The sequence below is a fragment of the Rhinatrema bivittatum genome, chromosome 2 (genome assembly GCF_901001135.1).
Source record: "Rhinatrema bivittatum chromosome 2, aRhiBiv1.1, whole genome shotgun sequence".
Classification (NCBI taxonomy): Eukaryota; Metazoa; Chordata; class Amphibia; order Gymnophiona; family Rhinatrematidae; genus Rhinatrema; species Rhinatrema bivittatum.
In genome coordinates this window covers 381,643,067-381,665,440 of record NC_042616.1, presented here as the reverse complement: position 1 = coordinate 381,665,440, position 22,374 = coordinate 381,643,067, and positions in this window count along the sequence as shown.

Sequence of the window (22,374 nt, the reverse complement as noted above, 5' to 3'; positions counted from 1 at the left end):
GTGACGCCGCGTCACTCCGACGTGACGCCGACCTCACGTGCTCCTTGCAAAGGAGTTCAGAAATGGCGTCCTGACCCCGCTGGACCACCAGGGAGTTTTGGTAAGTCTGGGGGGGGATTAAGGCGGGTGAGGGGTTTAAATTTTTATTTGCACATATGGACATAGACTCAACTTATGGAATTCTCCATATGTCCATATTGACCGCAAATGACCCCCCCTTTCGACTTATGGACTTATGAACTTAAACTTTTGGTCTGCACATCCCTATCAATCATTATATCAAGTTTATAAAGTTGGTACCACTTTTAGGAATGTGTTAATCTAAATAAGAGTAAAATGTCTAATAACATTGACCTATATTGATAAATATGTTGAGCTTATGAAAAGATGAATAAGAAAACCATCTCAAAAAGCTGTGGGATTGTTCCTGCCATATACATTAACCTCCTCTGGTGGAATATAAACAGTAAGAGAGACACCGAGCTGGCAAAGCTCCAAAAACAATCATCGAGTGCTGAAATTTAAAAATGATATCCCCAGGCATAATTTTTCTTCTTCTATTAAAGAAAACAGGGTTCCAATTAGGGAAAAGACACATGCTAACACACAAAAATAGTTGAGTGTTTAGATATTATGCTAGAAGAAAAGATTTCAGGATAAATGTATAGGACTTGACTCATCCATATTTGAGGCTTACAAAAATTTATGGTCTAGAGTTGTCATGTTCAGAGAATAAAAGTAATCAGAAAAAATGACTTGTAGACCCTGTGTATATCAGAAAGACTCCCTAAACACCCTATAACCTGTGCTCAAACTTGAAGTCCTCTTTAAAAAAAATATAGTTCAAGTTAATCTGTGCAATTTGAAATTGTAGAATTTACATTGTTTATCATTGGCATCGTTGACGCCAGCTCTCTAGGAGCTTGAGCACCCCCCCCCCCCCCCAATATTATCTCCTATACTGCTGTAGATTGGAAACTGAGAGCTCCCTGCTACAGGGCTATGGGGGAAGGCAGGCAGGAAGTACTTGTGTCTTCTCTGATACTGCTCCTGCCACCCTCTGCAGCCTGTTGGCTGGCTCTGAAATATCTGACCAATCGGCTGTGGGGAACCAGATAGCGGCAGAAGTGTAGGAAAGACAGACTTCCTGATGTACAGTAGAGATAGGGAGGGCTGCTGATGGAGGGACTAAGAAAAGAAAAGAAAAGAGGGATAGTGGAGCTGAGAGAACTGATGAGAGACATTGGTTAGGAGGGAGAATACTTCTGTGAGGATCTAGCAGACAAACTGAAAGAATTCTGTCTGGGAGGGCAGAGGCGAGAAACTGTAATGGGACGAGGGACTAGGAGAGGAACTGTGGGAAAGGAGTAGACACAGGCTGAAAGAGCAGGAGGGGCTGGGAGAGTAGCAGAGAGGGCTGAGAAAGGACATGGGCTGTTAGAAGGGGGAAAGTAGCTGAGAGAAGGGATAAGGGGATACAAACTGGGAGAGAGGACATGGGTTGTGACAAGAAATGGAGCAAAGGTGAGTGGTTTTGTGAGTGGAACTTAAGAGGATGAGAGAAAGGTGACAAGGACTGGGAAAGGAGCTGTGTGGGTCAGAGAGGAGGGGGGCTGATAGGGGAGGTAATCCAAGAGAAGGATTGGGAGGGGAACATAGTGGAGAGAAGAGGCAAGAAGAGGTGAATGAGAGAGATGGCAGGAGAAGGGTGAAACTAGGAGAAGAGAAGATAATGAGCTGTGGTGTGACATCCGGCAAATAGAAAGAGAAAGAGTAAAAATAATAAATGATAAAGAAATGAAAGGAAGACTATGAAGGCGTAGCCTTACAACCCCTCCTTAACTTATATGGGACCAGGCTAGATACCTGGTCCACCTTAAATCCCATAGAGGGAGAGAGCTCAGTGGGTAAGGCCCTGCTGGGCAGGTTAAGAGGCAGAGCCCAGCTGAGATCAGGAGGCCCCCGTGTCTCCAAGTGTAGGAGCCCCTGACCCTCTCTGAGAAGTTGTGTTGTGATTATAATGCAAAGGTAGGCAGTTGTTGCTAGTATTATTTGCTGTTTATATTAATGAAGGTTGAAATTGCATGAGAAAAGGCTGGAATCAGCATGGTTCCTGCTCCAGCCCACAATATTTCTCTCAGTCATCCTCACATATGGGGTCAGGTCATGGTATTATGTATTGTGTAATGGGCAAGGGTGCCGTTTTTCATTGCCCATAGGCACCACAATGCCTGACTATGACTCTGAAAGCAGGAGTTTCTTTCTTCCTTTTTTTTTTTTTACCTTTTTACAGAAGAAAAAAAGAGAGAAAATAGTGATACAAAGAAGGTGTGGATTTGAAAGAATGTGATCCCAACAGAAAGTGAAAGTGCTAGTGTGTGGACAAGGTGTAACTCTCCAGCAACAAGCTGTAATTATTAGAGATGTGATTCAACCGAACCTTTTGGTTCAGCCTTTGTTATTGGCCTGCTACAGGAAATTTTGTTTTCCCGCGTTTGGGCCGATTTTATTTCGGCTGCCCCCAAAACAAAGCCTGAAACCCACCCCAACCCTTCAAATTAAATTAATTACAATGGGGGGGGGGGGTTATAAAAAAAAACCCAATCCAAACCCACCTCAACCCTTCAAATTTAATTAATTGCACACCCCACCCTCCCGACCTCTCCCAAAACTTGCCAAAATTCCATGGTGGTCCAGCGGGGGTCCCGGGAGCGATCTTCTCCTCTCAGACCATCGGCTGCCACTAATCAAAATGGGTGCTGATTAGAGATGAGCTTCGTTTTTCTGGCTCGGGTCGGGTTTCGGTTCGGGCGCTTCGTGGGAAAACGAGTTTTCCCATGGATCGTTTTTTGCCAAAAATGAAACTGGAACCTGAACCCGAAACCGGAAAAATGAAACTGGAACCTGAACCCGAAACCGGAAAAATGAATAAAAAAAAACAAAACACGAATCGGAAAAAAAAAATGTGAATCGGAAAAAAACCCCACACCAACCCTTCACATTTACTTTCTTATAACCCCCCCACCATCCTGATCCCTCCCCAAGACTTACTAAAAGTCCCTTGTGGTCCAGTGGGGTCCCGCAGGTGATCTCTCCCTCCATGCCATCGGGCTGTCGGGCCTGCTATGACTCAAAATTGTGCCGATAGCCTTGCCCTTTTGATGTCACCTGGGCTACCAGTGCCATTGGTCAGCCCCTGTCACATGGTAGGATTTTAAAGATGGCACCGGCCATCCATTGCTCCTTCCATGTGACAGGGGCTGGCCAATGGCACGGATACCCTGTCACATGCTAAGTGCAAAGGGCCATCGATGCCGTTTTATTTACTGGCAGCTAACGGCCTGAGAGCGGGAGAACACTCCTGGGATCCCCACTGGACCACCAGGTACTTAAAAGTTTTTTTGGGGGGTTGGAGGGATCTGGAGGGTGGGGGGATACTAAAGAACTAATTTTAAAGCGTCAGGCTGTGTTTTTGGGTTATCGGCTCGACGCAGCCAATAAAAAAACAAACAATTGGACCGCAGGAAAAATAATTTCCCGGTGGAAATTTTCAATGGAAACGTTTTGGTAATCCGCAACGTATATTTTATTTATTTATTTATTTATTTAAGGTTTTTATATACCGGCAATCACGAGAACATATCTTGCTGGTTTACATGAAACGGGAGTGCATTAAATACATCAAACTAGAACTCAGGTGACCGAAAGTACAGTTACAATTAACAAGGGTGGCAGAACTTGGTGAAGAGGAAGAAAAAGGAAAGAATAAATGGTTAAACGATATACAAGTCACATTACAAGTTATGTACAAATGGCATGATTAATGGCTGAATGTTTTGAGGAGTCCTTGGGTTGTGTCCTTGGATTGTGTCATTAAATTGTGTCTTGGAAAGCTTGCTTGAATAACCAAGTCTTAAGTCTTTTCCTAAAAGTTGGGAGGCAAGGTTCCAGTCTGAGATCTGTGGGCAATGAATTCCACAGAAGGGGGCCAGCTGTGGAGGTGGCGCGATCTCTTAGGGTAATGTGTCTAGTCGTTTTTGCAGGGGGAACTTGGAGTGTGCCTCTATAAACATCTCTGGTAGGTCTTGTCGAGTTGTATACTTGTAGAGGAAATTGAAGATCGAGGGAAGTGCATTGATGTATAGTTTTGAAAATGATACATATGGTTTTGTACATGATACGGAAGTATACGGGTAGCCAATGTAGCTCTTTCAGGATGGGAGATATGTGGTCTCTTTTTCTTGTGCCAGTTAGTAGTCGGGCTGCTGAATTTTGCACCATCTGTAATGGTTTGGAATAGGAAGAAGGCAGACCTAGCAATAGGAAGTTGCAATAGTCTAATTTTGAAAAAATGACTGCCTGGATGATCGTTCTGAAGTCTTGAGCATGGAAGAGAGGTCTTATCCTTTTCAAAACCTGGAGTTTATAGAAGCAGTCTTTGGTTGTTTTGTTGATGTGTGCCTTGAAGTTTAGCCGGTTGTCCAATAACACTCCTAAGTCTCTAACTTGTGCAGTAGGTAGGTTGGTGGGAAGAGTAATGTTAGGTGTATTGTTCTCGGGAGAGATGAGTAGGATTTCTGTCTTGGAGGAATTTAAGATGAGGTGAAGGCTGTTGAGAAGTTGTTTGATTTTTTGGTGGCATGATTCCCAGTAGTCAAGAGTTTTAGAGTATGTGTCTTTGACGGGGATGATGATTTGAATATCATCTGCGTATAGGAAGTACTTTAGATTGAGGTCAGTGAGAAGTTGGCAAAGAGGAAGCAGGTAAATATTGAATAGAGTCGGAGATAATGAAGAACCTTGTGGGACTCCTATGGCAGAGTCAAATCTTGAGGATTCCTTGTTTTGGAGTTTAACTTTGTAACCTCTGTTGTTGAGAAAGGTTTTGAACCAAGATAGGACGGTGCCGCAGATTCCTATGGACGATAACTGGTTTAAGAGGATGGTGTGGTTAACCGTGTCGAACGCTGCTGATAGGTCTAACAAGATCAATAGAAAAGAGTTTCCTTTGTCGAGGCCCAGTAAGATATGGTCTGTCAACGAAGTGAGGAGGGATTCTGTGCCTCGATTTTTACGGAAGCCGTGTTGTGGGATGAAGAGAAGATTGTTGTCTTCGATGAAATCTGAGAGTTGAGAGTTCACTAGTTTTTCCATGATCTTGGCGATGAATGGGAGGTTAGCTATGGGGCGGAAGTTGTTAGGGTCCTTCGGGTCTAGGTTGGGTTTCTTTAGGAGCGGTGAGATTGAGGCCATTTTAAGATCATCTGGGAAGGTTCCTTGGGCTAGAGAGCAGTTGATGATATTTTTCAATGAAGTGGCTATTGTGTCTGGAATAGATAGAAGAAGTTTGGAGGGGATGTGGTCTGCAGGATGAGACGAAGGTTTCATTCTTCTCAGGATGGTTTGTATCTCCGTGGAAGAGACGGGTTCAAAGGTGTTTAAGCTGACGTTTTTGTGGGCAGGTTGTTGATATGTCTGGAGGTCGGCTGTATTGGAAGGCAGTTGTGTTAAGAGATTGGTGATTTTATTTTGGAAAAACTGAGCGAGTTCTTCCGCTTTGGGTTGTGCCATGTTGCCTGGGATTTCTCGCGGAATGGTTTGAGTGAAGCTGGAGACATAAGCGAAGAGGGCTTTGGCGTCAAAAACCAGGTTGTGAATCTTAGATGCATAATAGTCTTTTTTTGATTTTGAGGTGAGAGATTTGTACTGGTAAAGTGTGGATTTGTATGAAAAAATGGTGATGTCACAAGGGGTTTTGCGCCAAGTCGCTTCTTTTTTTCTTAAACTTTGTTTTAGTTTTCTGAGTTCATTAGTGAACCACGGTTGTCTGTTGGATGCATTGGTGTGAGATCTTTTTGTAGTTGAAGGACAGAGCTTGTTGGCTATGTTTTCTGTTATGTTGTTCCAGGAGCGAATGGCAGTGTTTGGGTCGGTGAGGTCTAACAGGGGTAGCTGTGAGACCAATTGGTTGTTAAGGTCTTCTGGTGAGCATCGCCTCTTGTAGTGGAATGAAGGAGAGGGGGAGTAGGGAGTGTTGGATTTTTCCAGCGTGAATGAGGTAGAGATGAGAGTGTGGTCTGACCATGGAACCTTTTTGTTCTTCAAATTGGATGTAGTCGTAATGCCCTTGTTGACGAAAATCAAGTCCAGAGTGTGACCCGCTTTGTGTGTGGGTTCGTTGACTAGTTGTTGGAATCCCATAGCAGACAGGGCTGTGATGAGTGTTACGCAGTTGTTAGATGGTGAGGGATTGTCTATGTGCAGATTGAAATCTCCTAAAATGATTGCTGGAGTATCCAGGTTGATGAGCATGGTGGTGATTTCAAGGAGGGGGGAGACATCTGCTTCTAGGAGTCCCGGGGGGGCGTAGACAAGAAGGATTTGAAGATGTTGTGAGGTGAAGAAGCCGACTTCCAGTTTTGAGTTAGAGCTGAAAGGATGTTGGGAGAAGTTAAGGCTTTTTTTGGTAGCCAGAAGGATGCCCCCTCCTCTTTTTTTCAGTCTCGGGAGTGAGAAGAAGTCATAGGTTTGTGTAGGTAGTTGGTTTATTAAAGCTGTATCTGAGGGCTTAAGCCATGTTTCGGTTACTGCACAGATATCTGGCTTGGCGTCGGTGAGATAATCATTGAAAATTAGGGATTTCTTCGTTAGAGATTGTGCATTGAAAAGAGAGAGTGAAAAGAGGGAGAGGCCTAGAAGCTGGGTAATTGGTGTGATCAAGATAGGGGTGAGGGTTTTTAAGTTATTGTGAGGGGCTCGTCTGGTAGATGTTCTTTTAGATAGGAGGCGGTGTTGTAAGATTGGTATTGGAAGAGCAAGAGACATTGTGGGAGGTTAGCCGGCTGGCGCAGAGTGTAGGCGGATGGCAGATGGGAGGATAGGCTGAGATTAGGAGATGAATAATTGGTTGGTTAGTGCTCTGAAAGAACGCTGGAAGGATGCTTGCTAAATGGGCGCAGACTGGTTGCTTGCTGAAAAGGCGTAGACTGGTTGCTTGCTGAGAGGGCGCTGACTGGTAGCTTGCTGAAAGGGCGTAGACTGGTTGCTTGCTGAGAGGGCGCAGACTGGTTGCTTGCTGAGAGGGCGCAGACTGGTTGCTTGCTGAGTTTGCTTGCTGAGAGGGCGCAGACTGGTTGCTTGCTGAGAGGGCGCAGACTGGTTGCTTGCTGGGAGGGCGCAGTCTGCTTGCTGAGAGGGCGCAGGCTGGTTGCTTGCTGAGTTTGCTTGCTGAGTGCTTGCTGAGTTTGCTTGCTGAGTGCTTACTGCGAGGGCGCAGTATGGTTGCTTGCTGAGTGCTTGCTGAGAGGGCGCAGGCTGGATGCTTGCTGAGAGGGCGCAGGCTGGTTGCTTGCTGAAAGGGCGCAGACTGGTTGCTTGCTGAGTTTGCTTGCTGAGTGCTTGCTGAGTTTGCTTGCTGAGTGCTTACTGCGAGGGCACAGTATGGTTGCTTGCTGAGTGCTTGCTGAGAGGGCGCAGGCTGGATGTTTGCTGAGAGGGCGCAGGCTGGTTGCTTGCTGAAAGGGCGCAGACTGGTTGCTTGCTGAGTGCTTGCTGAGTTTGCTTGCTGAGTGCTTGCTGCGAGGGCGCAGGCTGGATGCTTGATGGGAGGGCGCAGGAAGGTTGATTACTTAGAGGGCGCTGTAAGGGCGCTGGGTGGTTGCTTGAAAGAGGAGAGCTGGAAGGACGTGAGCATGTTGGACGCTGGTTGAGCTCTAGTGTAATATTGGTGTGAAACTGCTCGGGGAAGCGAGGGTCGACACGAAGGGGCGAAACAAAGGGGCAGGCCCCTTTGTCGCGCTCCTTCGTGCGCGCGACGCCCGGCGCGCGACGCCAGGGAGAGTGGTAGTTTAAATACCCCCGCCGGTCGCACCTCTGACGTGGTAGTTTAAATACCCCGCCGGTCGCACCTCTGACGTCACCTCTGCCATATTCGTTGTATTTGTGGGGGTCACGAAATATATGGTGAAACCCCATGAATACAACGTATCACTAACGAATAAACCCCCATCCTCATGACCCCCCCCAAGACTTGCCAAAAGTCCTGGTGGTCCAGCGGGGGTCCTGGAGCGATCTCCTGCACTCGGGCCATCAGCTTCCAGTATTCAAAATGGCGCCGATAGCCTTTGCCCTTACTATGTCACAGGGGCTACTGGTGCCATTGGTTGGCCCCTGTCACATGGTAGGAGCACAAGATGGTGCCAGCGAGACCTCACTAGACGCCAACAGAACCACCACACTCTAGGGGAGAACCCATTCTAAGGAGCCCTTTACTGCACAAAGGAAAGGGAACTCTCCCCAGGGCCAGCCTGTCTTGCCCCTATCAAAGCCACAGGGACCTGACTACCTCCGCTCTGCCAGCCTGTCTTGCCCCTATCAACTTTCTGCCACTCTGCCTTGCTGCCATACACCAGACGACTCACTCTACTCCTTGTAGAGTTCTTACCACTATCATGGTTCCTCAGTGTGTTGGTGCTAGTCTTTCTGCTGCTTTGTCCCTTTATCAGCGCCTCGTGGTTTTTCTTTTTCTGCTTGCGATGTTCCCCCTTCATTGTGCTGTAGGATGTTGATGCCACTTGTCTTGCCACTTTACCTGTCGTGCTGCCTTCGAGGGTTCATGCAACTGTTATCGGTGCTCTCTTTTGAAGCTGTGGTGTGTTTTTGATACTCTCGCTGCTGCTTTGCACCTCTGTTAAAGCTCTCTTGCCACATCTGGTACCCCTTTGCCCCTTTACAGTGCCTTAGGCTATTCATGCCACTTTGGTGCCACTTTGCCACAGTCTAAGTACCTTGGAGCTCTTTTCTCATTCTGATGATTGCTCCCCAGAAGTTTCATCAGAATTTATAAGAAAACCCCAATTTTGCAGCCAAAAATAGGCTGCAAATACTTCCCCCATTGACTTTAATGGTAAAACGAAAAATGAATGAAACTAATAAACGAATTGGTTTTTCCCCCTATGAAACTAATGAAACAAATTTTGGTCCTAGCGAAACAAAAAACAAAATGAAACACATTTTTTCCTTCTGCACATCCCTAGACGGCCATCCATTGCTCCTATCATGTGACAGAGGCCGGCCAATGGTACCGAAAGCCCCTGTCACACAGTAAGGGCAAAGGGCCATTGGCGCCATTTTGATTACTGGCAGCCAATGGCCCAAGAATGGGAGTTCGCTCCCGGGACCCCGCTGGACCACCAGGGACTTTTGGAAAGTCTTGGGGGGGGGGGGGGGGGGGGGGGGGGGTCGGGCAAGTTTTGGGGGGTCAGGAGGGTAGGGGTTGCAATTAATTAAATTTGAAACATTGGGGTGGCTTTGGGGTTTTTTTTAAATGTGCCCTTTCTCCCCCACAAAAGTGATAGGAAAACCACATACAATTTTGTTGGTTTTCTTATTGTTTCATTGCCCGCCCCTGCCCCTCGAATCGCAATGAAATAGGAAATATTGTCTTTATTTCCTATTTCGTCGCAAACGAGTGCACATCCCTAGTAACTATTAATACACAAGGGAAAGCATAACTGGAGTAAATATGAAAACATTGGTTCAGAGCCTCCTAGAAGGGCAGAAGCAGCTGCAGGATAGTGCCCTGAAAAATGAGTGTTCTGGACAAACACCTGGAAAAACAGGAAGCAGCCTGGGCACATATAACTGCCAGCCTGACTAAAGTAAAGCCAGGTCTGGACCCAGTGCAGCTGAAAGCAGAGAGAGAGCTCAACAGCTAACCCAGACACCTGTCTGCTCTACTGTTCAAAGGGATACTCCTTTGGAGGAAGCTGGATGCAGCAAGGCAGCTGACATCAGACCAGATCTTGACTGGCAAGAGCCCACAGAGAAGCATGCAATTGGACAAGAGAGTGCCATGAAGATCAAAATATTCTAACAAGCACACTGGGCACAGGTAACTGTCTGTCTAGCAGAAATAAAGCTGGAAGCAGAGGCTTCACAGCAGCTGACTAAGTCACCTGACTGCAGCTTGACCCTTCAGGCAGAATCCACTTCAGAGAAAGCTGAAAGCAGCAAAGGGGCAGAAGCCAAAACAGACCCTGAGTTGCAAGAACAGCTTGAATACCAGGTAAATGAACTTGCAGTGACTGCGTTTGAGATACCAGAAATCTCATGGCAGAGCTTCATAGACTGGCCTGGAAAAGACAACACAGACTGCACAAAATGGAGCAGTACAGAATGGCCTGCTGGATGGAGCACTAATCAGCCTATGGGAAGCAGTGTGGAGGAACCAGAGAGAGACACTGCAGAGAGGTTGGATGGGGGCACAGCAGAGAGGCCAGAAAGAGGTGCTGTTTAGAAACAGATCAGGAGCCCAGAGGGAGGTGCTGTAGAGTGCCCCGATGCAACCCACTGCAGAAGGACTAGAGGGTGGCACTGCAGATGGTCAAGGTGCAGAGAAGTTAGAAGAAACCATGAGAAAAGTTTCTGATGCCACAGATGGGCAACAGGATCTGAAAGAGAAGCAACAACACAGGTCTCTCTAAGCTAGGAGCTCCTCAATTTGCTAAGGCCTTCAGTTACGTAAGAGAAATGGAAGCAAAGATCATTCTGCAATATATGGGGGAAGCTGTTGACCAGGAGAAGGTGGAGTTTCTCAACCCGCTCGAGGAAGAGAAAAGGAATGTTGAGGATCTGCAGTTCACCGTATCAGAAAAATCCATTATTAAAGGAGCTCTAGAGATTAGGGATGTGCATCGTTTTTTTGACTGATGAAAATATCGTTCGATATTTTCTAATGTGTCATGTATCGGGGGTCCCTGAAAATGAAAAGAAAACCCAACAAAATTTTCATGTGGTTTTCTTATCATTTTGGGGGTGGCGGGGAGAAAGGGCACACAGAAAAAAACCCCCCAAACTCACCCAACCCTTTAGATATAATTATTTACAATCCCCCACCCTCCCAACCCCCAAAAAACTTTCCTAAAGTACCTAGTGGTCCAGCGGGAGTACCGGAAGTGATCTCCTGCTCTCGGGCCATTGGCTGCCACTAATCAAAATGGCGCCAATGGTCCTTTGCCCTTACCATGTGATAGGGCTATCAGTGCCATTGGCCAGCCCTTATCACATAGTAGGAGCAATGGATGGCCTGTGCCATTTTTTAAGATGGTGCCGGCTGTCCATTGATCCTACCATGTGACAGGGGCCCACCAATGGCACTGATAGCCCCTGTCACATGGTAAGGGCAAAGGGCCATCGGCACCATTTTGATTACTGGCAGCCGACAGCCTGAGAGCAGGAGATCGCTTCCCGGGATCCCCACTGGACCACCAGGGACTTTCGGCAAGTTTTTTGGGGGGGTCAGACAAGTCTTGGGGGGTTGGGAGGGTGAGGGGGGATGCAATAAATTAAATTTGAAGGGTTGGGGTGGGGGTTTTTTTTTAATGTGCCCTTTTCCACCCCCCCCCCCCAAAAAAAAATGATAAGAAAGCCACATGACATTTCATGGGTTTCCCTATCATTTTGTCGCCCCCCTGAAATGCATCGAAATAGGAAATATCATCTTTATTTCCTATTTTGTTGCAAACGAATGCACATCCCTACTAATCATGAGACTCCGTGAGCCAAGTCTCCGTAATAGCAACAATGTCAAAGTACACATCTACAATTAGAGCCTGCAGTTCTGGGATTTTGCTGCTTAGCCCACAAGTATTTGTGGTCATAACTTGCCAGCTTTCCATCCAGATGGGTCGATTTTAAAAGATTTTCTCATGCAATAATGGCCATATATGCATGTATGCGGGCCACGCATAAGCTACAACATTTTTAAGAAGCTGTGAATTACATGCGTAATACCCATCACAAGCTCCCTCCAAAGACTGACTAGGTGAGTGCAAATTTTTTTCATGTGAGCAACAATTTTTTAAACCAAAAATTTTTGAGCTCCAATGTTAGCATTGCATTTCTGTATATAGCATAAATAAAAATGTATGTGAGCGACTATGTAAAACCTGTGAGCAACGCACCGAAATGTATAAGCAATTGCTCATGCGCTCAGCTTAGAGAGAACTATGCCGTGCACATGTGAAGAAGAAGGAGGCAGAAAAGGGGCAGAGAATGGGCTGAACATGGGTGAACCAGGTTGGGATGGGGCCAACACTTATGTGCATAAATCCACATTTTAAAAAAATTGATTTTATGTCATGCATTGCTTTTATCCATGTAACTTGCTTCTCTTCAGAACCAGAAGTAAGTCTGAAGATCTCGTTAGGGCATTTAGCATAGTGTGAGGTTTCTTGGTTAAGTGGTGGGCTTGCAGGATGAAGAGCCAGAAGGGTCTTGAAGATCTTGATATGAATTGGGCAAACTGGTGGACTACTGAAAAAAACATTTTTTTCTCTCATGCGGACATGTTTTAAAATCCGCCTGCATAAGCACGTAAAAGCTACTAATGCCCTTGCTGAAATACACGCAGGAGGGGTACTTTAAATGATAAGCAGATACTTGTGAGCATGATTTAAAATTGCAGAGTCTCTCCGCTCGTGAGCCGATATGCGCGTTTATGGGTGCACACGTGTTCCTTTTAAAATTACCCTATTAGTTTGCAGCTCTTCCTAGTCACTTTTTTCTGCTCTTTTTCTTAAGCCTGAAATGTTGAGCTGACTCAACTTATGTCTTCTTACTTCCTGTTTTGCTTGATGGTGACATTCCAATTTTATTGACCACCTTCTGCCACCTCCATCCTTTAGTTTAAACGCCTGATCAGTATGACTGGAATTTCTCGCTTAGGATCTTCTTTCCTGCCACTGACAAACATAGGCCATCCTTATTGTATAGTCTTTTTCTGCTCCATGCATTACCCTGGCCTCCAATGTATCCAAATGCACTTTCTTTACAACATGTTTTGAACAATGTATTGAAATTTTCTATCTGGCTTATCCTTTCCTTTCCTTTCCCTTTCTGTGAACAGGTAATATTTAAGAAAAGACACCGGAAATCTTTCTGTAATGCTTGGATGCTGTTTTTAGTGAGGTTGTTGGTTCCCAGAGGGATGATAGCATTGATATTAGTCTTTTGCACAGACTACCCGGTTTGCATTTCTACCAGCTGAGGATCCTGGAAGGCATTTAATTATTGTGTCTCCCTCAAAATGAGATTCCAAATTAGTTCCTCTAATGAACAAGTCTCCTAGCAGAAGGAATTTTCTTTTATGAGGTTTGGTAAAGTTAATGGGTTTTCAGTTGCTTTGGGTATCTTCTACTTTTTCAGACATCCCTTCATTGTCTGTTGCAGGAGCAGCTTCAGTTTCTAATACAGAAAAGTCATTGTATAAGTCTATCAATGTGGACAGTGGATTTCTCTTCATCACAGGCCTTATCCTACCAGAGCCCATTGTAATTCTTTTATTCTTAGATATTTTACTCCTCTTTGGGAGTGGGGGGCAGATATTCTGGATGTTTCTCAGTAAAGGAGACTGGGTGTCTTTGGGTCCAGGTATTGTTCTACCAGAGCCCACTTGTCGTGACACCCTTGTCAGCTACTACATGGCCCTATATCCCTGCCCATTGATTTTCCATGCTTATTAGGGATGTGCATTCGTTTTTCCATGCTTATTAGGGATGTGCATTCGTTTTTCATGAATTAGACAATGTCAACGATATTGTCTAATTCGTCACGTTCGGTAGCGCCAATATACGAAGTGATTTTTGCCGAAATTTTGGCAAAATTCGTATTTCGTGTTAGTGTGCACTAACGGAGTTACTGCGCCCTGCATATCTCTTAGTGCGCAGTAATACCAATTAGTGTGCACTGTTTCTCTAGCTAACGAACTCCTCTTGAATTGATACTTTTTAATTTTTAAGTAGCATTGTTTTAGTGCGCACTGACATTAGTTACAGCGCACTACTACATACTTAGTGTGCCGTAAGTTCTATTAGGGTGCACTAACTAACCTGTTAGTGCGCACTAACGGGTTTTAATGCGCATTAACATCTAGTTAGTACGCACTATCTCGTTCAGTGTACTGCTCACTAATGCGTAGATAGTGCGCACTAACTGGTTGTTAGTGCGCAGTTGGTGCTCACTAATGCACTTCGTTGAAAATTGCTGGAAAAAAAAAAAGAACCGTGGAAAACCGAAATTTCCCACGGAGTGCCCAATCCAAAGTTTCAATCCACTTGGGGGGGGGGGGGGGGGGCTAGGAGTATGAGCACTGTGGTCATTCTGAGTTAACCTTTGAAGAGTGTGGGGTTGTTTTTTTTGTGTTTTCCCTGCTGGGTCGGGCCTACTATCCCAACGTATTGTTTTTTCATTCAGAGGAGATTCCTTATTAGTGTACTCCATGCCTGAGAGGGTCTGCCTCATTTTTGGAAGATACATTTTATTAGGATTTTGAAATATTTGCTGACTGGTGTGACCTTGAACCCCAAAGGTGAAAGTATTCCCCGGATCCAGAGAATAAGAGCTGAGCCCTCCTTCTAGGTCAGAGAAAAGGGAAGATCAGTGACAGTATCCTCCTAGTCACAGAGATAGATTTTTGGAACTACTAAAGATTTACCACCCCTCTTCACAGGAAAACTGGGTTGGTTTAGCTAGTTTCTTGTGTGTATCAGACTTTTCCCTCAGAGAAGACACATCTATTGGAAGTTAAGCAAGAAGGAACAAGATCAGGAGACTTCTAACAGGATTGCCACCCTAAGGAGCCAGGGCACAGGCTGGGAGAATGAGACAGAACTTTGGACTAAGGTAGGATTTTTTTCGGGATTCAGGGGATTCCCTACAATATGATTTCCCTAATCCACTGGGACAGTTTATTCACTTTGAAGGAAAGTGATAAGCTCTATCCCAGAAGCAGAAAAAAGACACAAGTTCTGAACCAAGGAATACAGCATAAATATTCCCATTGTACAGTTTTTATTTTATTTATTTATTTAAAAATGTTTCTATACTGCTTTTCCAAAGTTTAGTCAAAATGGTGTACAAAAGATACAAATCCTAAAATAAAATAACATAATTAAAATTACACAAATCTTATAGTAAAATAAAAAATACTATAAAACAAGTTCATAAGTTATTAAATCCTAACAAAAACAAAATAAGTGCCATCTTCTACATTATAGCGGTTTATGAGGGGAAAACTGAAAAATGGATGGTTATGTGTTGTGTAAAGTGGTTAATGTTTATTTGAAGTAATTTTGAAAGCAATCTGAAACAGGTGGGTTTTTAAGGATTTCTTGAAGTGAATTGGATTGGATAGCATTCTTAATGAATCTGGCAATGCATTCCAAAGGACTGGATCTGCTACTAAAAAGGCCCCCTTTTTCTTGTGATATCTAATCATGCTTATCGAGGTGAAGGGGTGTCTAAGAAGTTTTTAGTTAGCGATCTCAAATGTCTAGTGGGTTTGTAAATATGGAGTAGAGAGCAAAGCCAAGTGGAAGAAGAGTTGTGAATGAGTGAATTGATAATGGTAAGGATTTTGTACTGTATTCTAAATTTTATTGGTAACCAATGGTAAGTCTGAAGTAGTGAAGTGATGTGATTTATACTGGAAGTACCTGATAGGAAACGTGCTGCCGCATTCTGGGCTAATTGTAAAGGTTGGATGGCACTATCGGGGAGACCTAGATAAAGAGAACTGCAGTAATCGAGACCTGAAAAAATAAGAGATTGAAGGATAGTATGGAAATCCCGAAAGAACAGTAATGGACGAAGACGCTTCAGAAGTTGTAGTTTATAGAAAGAATTTCTTGTTACTGTTGAAATGTGTTTCATAGTTAGGTCTATATTGATGGCTACACCTACATTTTTTGCATGATTAGAAATTGGAATAGAGGTACCATTACAGAGAAAATAAGAGGGGGGATCAATAGAAGATTCTGAGTTAGAGGTGAGAAGAACAATTTCTGTTTTTACTGGATTTAGTTTTAACCAATTATGTGATAACCATGTGTTAATGGTTATTAGATATAAGGAAACTAAAGAGAGAGTGTCTGACCAGGAAGTATATTATGGAACCATGAACTGTAAATCATCAGCATAGATTTTGAACGGGCACACCGTGTTCCCTCAAGGCCTCCTCGGAACCCGAAGTTCCCTCGTCCCTCGTCTGATCATTTTCAAGACTCTTTGTTATCCTCAAGTATTGCGGATTTTGACTGCAGCTTGGAGTAAAGCCCCACTTACATTCCAAGGTAAATCGATCCTTTTTGTCCCTGACTTGGCGAAAACCACAGCAAAACGTCGAAAGGCTTTCCTAGCCATGCGTCCACGATTGCAGGCCATGGGGTTGAAATATGGGATTCTTTACCCCGCTCAGTTAAAAATTACTTTCAATAATCAAATGAAACTTTTCCACACTCTGAAAGATGCTGAGGACTTTCTCACGCTACACGAGGAGACTTCAGAGATGGCTACATGAAAATTATCTGGTTCCTTCTTATAGTTTGTATATCAACCGCTCATTTAGAGCTTGTTGCGTTCTACAGCTGGGTACAACTATATTGTTCCGTGCGATTTTGATGGTTGCTAAACCTTGGAATTATATTTTGTTTTCTCATACTGTTTGCTAGCCCTCCTAAATGTTATAAGATGGTGGCGATGCCTCCGCAAGGCTTGTTTATTTTTTCACTTGATGGTTATTCTTCTAAGAAAGTTGCTTCCCTGATGGTTACATCAAGCCTCAGAACTGATTGTTTGTTTTTTTTTTACTTTGGACTAGAATTGAATTCTTCAGGCGACCCCACTCGGCTCTGTAATGGTGCAATCACAGTTGACATGATCAAGGTCTTAAGGAAGCAGAAGGTTTGGAGCCACCTGCCCACCTAGAGGCTCTTTATTTTTTTCCCCTATCTGCTTGCAGTGCTTGCACTGACTGGCTTCAGTATTCAAGGATTTTTTTTCTTTTCTTCTCTACAGCTATACATCATAGTTCATACCTGCATGATGTCTAGCGGTAGATTCTTTGCTTGTACTTTCCTTTTCTCCTCTACTTTCTTACTTATCTTTTTCTTTGGCTCTTCCTACCTCCTATATTTTCCAACCAAGGAAGGCAGAAAGGCTTTAATGTACTGTGTCTTTGATTCTCTACAATGGCGACTATCATCTCCAGTTTTACCTTAGTCTCGCTAAATGTTAATGGTTTCTCCCATCCCATCAAATGAAAAAAAATCCTCACTTAATTGCAAACATTGAATGCTGTTGTTGCTCTTATCCAAGACTTGCCAAAAGTCCAGCGGGGGTCCAGGAGCGACCTCCTGCACGCCCGTATGACATAGTGAGGGCAAAGGTAGCGCCGGCACCATTTTGAATATTGGCAATATGGCCCGCGTGCAGGAGGTCGCTCCTGGACCCCCGCTGGACTTTTGGCAAGTCTTGTGGGGGTTAGGAGGCCCCCCCAAGCTGGCCAAAAGTCCCTGGGGGTCCAGCGGGGGTCCGGGAGTGATCTCCTGCACTCGTGACGACGGGTGCCAAAATGGCGCCGGTGCTACCTTTGCCCTGTCATATGATAAGGGCCATTTCTATTAACGCAGCCGTGGCCAGAGAGTGGGAGATCGTGCCGGGACCCCCCCCCCCAACTGGACCTCAGGTAATTTAAAACATTTTGGGGGGGTTCGGGAGGGTGGGGGATTTGTTTTAAAGGGTCGGGGTGGGTTTTAGGGTTGTTTTGGTGTGCCGGTTTTCCCGCCCTCCCCCCTCCCCTGATTTACGATTTTTTGACGATAAATCGAGGGAATTGCTATTGTATCGCGGCTCTAACGATTTTTGATGATTTAAAATATATCTGACGATTGTTTTAAATCGTCAAAAAATGATTCACATCCCTAGTATAGACTATACCTTCTTCTCTTTTCTGCATTCCTCGTATTCAAGGATTGATTTTTTCCTTACATTCAATGATTTGATTATGAGAATTTGATCACCTAAAATATACCTGATACCTGTCATGCAGCAGTCTCCATAACCTGTGACTTTCAGACACCGGTGAAAGTGGATCGGTAATGGCGCTTCAATCCTTCTCTACTATCGGATCCAGACTTTCTACCATTACTCACCTGCAAAATTGAGGAATACTTCCAATTTAATGCTTCTTCAGAGATTCCTATGGTGAACAACACATAGGGAATATATATCCAAAATATACTATCCAATTATATACAATTTTGTATTGTTTGCTTGATGTAGGTGATATTAAAAACATGTCCCTGATGAAGCCCAAGCGTGGGTGAAACAAGGATCCGTTGTTGGACTGTATAAGATGTGGATGGAGTGTTAAAGGGCTAGTTTCCCTGACACAAATTAATCAAAGAAGCTGTGGAGTATTACAAACAGCAGCGTGCTGGTGCAGAAAATCAGCGCGCACACATCGTATATAAACAGTTGGATTTCATAAAAAGAAAAACAAGTGGTCAAGTTGGAATATATTGGAAACTTTATGAAGAAAAGGGTTTCTGGATTATAAAGATTTGAGATGTATTATCTTTATACTTAAATTGGATGTATTGCAAGAATTATACTGTGTCATTAGGTTTTTGTTTTTAACATGTGAATGCTTGAGTGATTGATATTTACGCATTTTAATGGTGTACATGTTTACAGGTTTGGTATAGTAATAAATATTATTGCACAAGATTGTATTGTAATTTTAAGATAATTCTTCAGAGATTCCAACATCCACAGTTTGGGCAGCCACTTAATGCCAATATTAGTTCATCTGGACCAATCGGGGTTTATTAAAGGCCGTCTCATTACCAACAATTCTCGTTTGTTCTTACACCTTAACCATCTTCAGTTTCACAAAGCCAACCCTGCTATTGCCATATCCCTAGACACGGAAAAGACTTTCGATCAGGTCGAATGGCCTTTTCTGTTTCAAGTCTTACAATGGTTTGGGATTGGCCCCATTTTTTTTGTCATGGATTCAGCATATTTATCATTTCCCTTCAGCTTTTTTGTATATTAATAACAGAAATCCACTCAATTCCCTCTTTTTAGGGGAACAAGACAAGGATGTCCTCTTTCGCCACTCTTATTTAACCTGGCTCTGGAACCACTACTGACGGCTATTCGAGGTGATCCTGAAATTACTGGTGTTATGGTTGGTATCGAAATGTTTAAGTTATCTGCTGATGCTGATGATGTTCTTCTTTTTCTCACACACCCCCCCTTCCTCCTTATCTAAGCTCTTTTCCCTTATTTACGATTATTCTTCTATATCCATTTACAAAATCAACTGGCATAAAACAGAACTCCTTCCTCTAAATTATAGTGGAACCACTACTGATGGCTATTCGAGGTGGTTCTCATTTGGACCTCTCTCGTTTTCAGATACAAAAAGTGCATAAAGGTCTTAAATATTTAGGGATATATTTCCATACGGACCCTGGTGATACTGTTCCACAATGTGAAACTACAATCTTGCAACAACTTCGAGATGCAGCGCTTAAGTGGTTCCCCTTACACTTAACTTGGTGGGGGAGACTGGAAATCATTAAAATGGTTATGGCTCCTAGGATTACCTATATTCTAGCAATGATACCTACCTTTTTTACTTCGGATTTTTATTCTTACGTTGATAGAATATTGACAAATTTTTTATGGAACAATAAAGCCCCAAAAATTGCATTGAAAAAATTGAAAGCTAGTAAGCACCATGGAGGTGTAAATTTCCCTGATTTCTATGCATACCATCAAGCTTTTATTTTACAGCAGGGGTATTACTATTTTTCCCGTTTTTTACCTGATTTAGAATATCCGCGGTGGTATTGCATAGAAAGTAATTTGCTTACCCCTCTACCAATGGAACTTTTTCCAGGCATTCTATTACCTCCTACCCTTGCTCCCAATCCGCTACTCTGCTCCTTACATAGAGTATTTGGGGAGTTGGAAACTGTACGTCCACCATCAACTTTTTCATGGCGATCCTCGAAATATGGTCCACTATGGGGTAATCCCTTCATTCGGATTGCTAATCAACCTATTTATTGGTCTATCTATGGTCAGTCTCTGACATCTACCACAATCACAAACTTTGCTCCTTTACATTGTTGCAAGATAATTTTTTTATTCCTAGGTCTCAGTTTTATGCCTGGTTGCAGCTTAGGAATGTTTTCTTATCTACTGTGGGTAGGACAATTTTTCCCGACAAAACTCCCTTTCTGCTTGAGTTATATCAGGAACATGGCCCCAAAGGCCATTTTGCACCTCACATTAATAAATTGATTAAACAATTTTCTCATGGTCCCTCCACATCAACGCTAATTAGAGTATGGTCTGAGGAATTGGCTATTACGATCTCCCCTGAGACCTGGAGATACGTTTGGAGTGTTATGGTACGTATCTCACTTTCTTCTAGCTTAACCCAAACAGCCTTTTTTATACTACACAGGGCAGTGTGGACTCCCTGGAAACTCCACTGGGCTAGCTTACTCTCTTCACCTGTTGGTCCTGTACATCACCTAAGGCTACTTTACAGCATATGTTATACTCATGTCCTTCTTCTTACAAATTCTGGTCACAGGTGTGGAAAACGGTATCTGTATTCTTAAGTTGAAGATCCCTTTGTCATACTCAATAACTATCTTAAAAGGTGCTCATTCTTCTCTATCACTTTCTGTCCCTCAATGTAAGCTGTTAGACCTCCTTCGCAATGTTGCTCAGCATAATATTCTCTCTAATTGGAAAAATAGTGATCTGCTTTCAGAGCACTTATGGTGGAATTCTGTGGGGTAGATTTTATAAAAGTATGCCCACACGCACTTTTGTTCGCGCACCAGGTGTGATAGATATGCACGTAGCCGCACATATCCTTTAAAATCTGGGGTTGGCGCGCAGCCTGTCTCCATTCCCTCGAGACCGCTCCGAAATCGGAGCGGCCTCGGAGGGAACTTTCCTTCCACCCCCCCCCCCCCGCACCTTCCCCTCCCTTCCCCTACCTAACCAACCTCCCCAGCCCTATCTAAACCCCCCCACCTTTGTTTTAAAAGTTATGCCTGCCAGAGGCAGGCGTAACTTGCGCGCACTGGCCGGCCAGCTGGCGCGCGATTCCCCGGCCCAGGAACTGTTTCAGAGGCCTCGGCCATGCCCCCAAAATGCTCCCGGGCCAGAACCACGCCCGTGGCCCCGCCCCTGAATGACGCGCTGCCGCAACACGCCCCCAACATGCCCCTCCCAGGAAAGCCCCGGGACTAACGCGCGTCCCAGGGCTTGCGCGCACCGCCGAGCCTATGCAAGATAGGCTCAGTACACGCAGGGGGGGTTTGGGGTAGGTTTTGGGGGTTACGCACATAACCTACGCACGTAACCCTTTGAAAATCTACCCCGTATGTTTATATGTGAAATATGAAAAGGCAATGGCTATTAAGTTCAGACGTTTAGCTTCATGGTCACAAGTGTGAAAACCATTAGACGTTTATATTACTTCTGTCCTCTAAATCTATGAGGTCGATGCTCCCCTTTTCTGCTCGCTGGATATGACGAGCCTCTCTTACGTCTCTTTCTTATTTCTCTGCTCTTCTCATTCTCTCCTTCTTTTCCCCTTGTTCTTTCTGTTTTCTTCCTGTCTCTCTTTTTCACTTTAGTTTTCTATCCTATTAACGCCATTTATTCTGTTTGATATTCTGGAGCTTAGACAATGTCTTAATGCATAAGTTTCTATGTTAGATTGTATGAAGTCAATTCTATGTATCTTATTTTAATGGGATATCAAAGTTTTTTTTTTGTACATTGTCTTTTCTTATGTATGTATGGCATTAATTGTTGCGGTCTCCACCGCTTCCCCTCTACCCGCTCTGCACTGCGCTTACCTACAGTGGTGGAAATGCCGCTCTCGCGGCTCTGCTGACCCTTCAGGACGTCCGTCATTGCCGGCTCATCTCCCTGCCGCCACGCGTGCGCGTGAGGACGCGCACTATGGACGCACAGCCACCGGAAGTCGGGCCCCGCCCGAGTTAACGACGCCGCGCCCCAAGCCCGATTTAACCGGCGTTGGGTTTCCATCTCATTGCCTTGCAACGAGGGTTGCTACTGGATAGTAGTTCTAAGTTGCGCTTCACTTGTTCCACGTTTCTGATTTGACTTCAGCTCGTTCCTGACTCCGCTTCTGCCTGCCGCCTGCCATTGACTTCAGCCTGTTCCTGGCTCTGCTTCTGCCTGCTGCCTGCCATCGACCTCAGCCTGTTCCTGACTCCGCTTCTGCTTGCCGCAGGCCACCGACCTTGCTCGTGCCTGGTTCCGCTCCAGCCGGCTGCCAGTCTACTTGGGTTCGTCTCCGTTCCTGCTCACAGCTTGCTCCAGCTCACAGCACGCTACAGACTCCGTTCCTGCTCACAGTCTGTTCCAGTTCTCTGCATGCTACAGACTCCATTCCTGCTCATAGCTTGCTCCAGCTCTGCCCAGGCCTTCTGCTACTATAGAGACTTACACTGAGCTCCTAAGTCC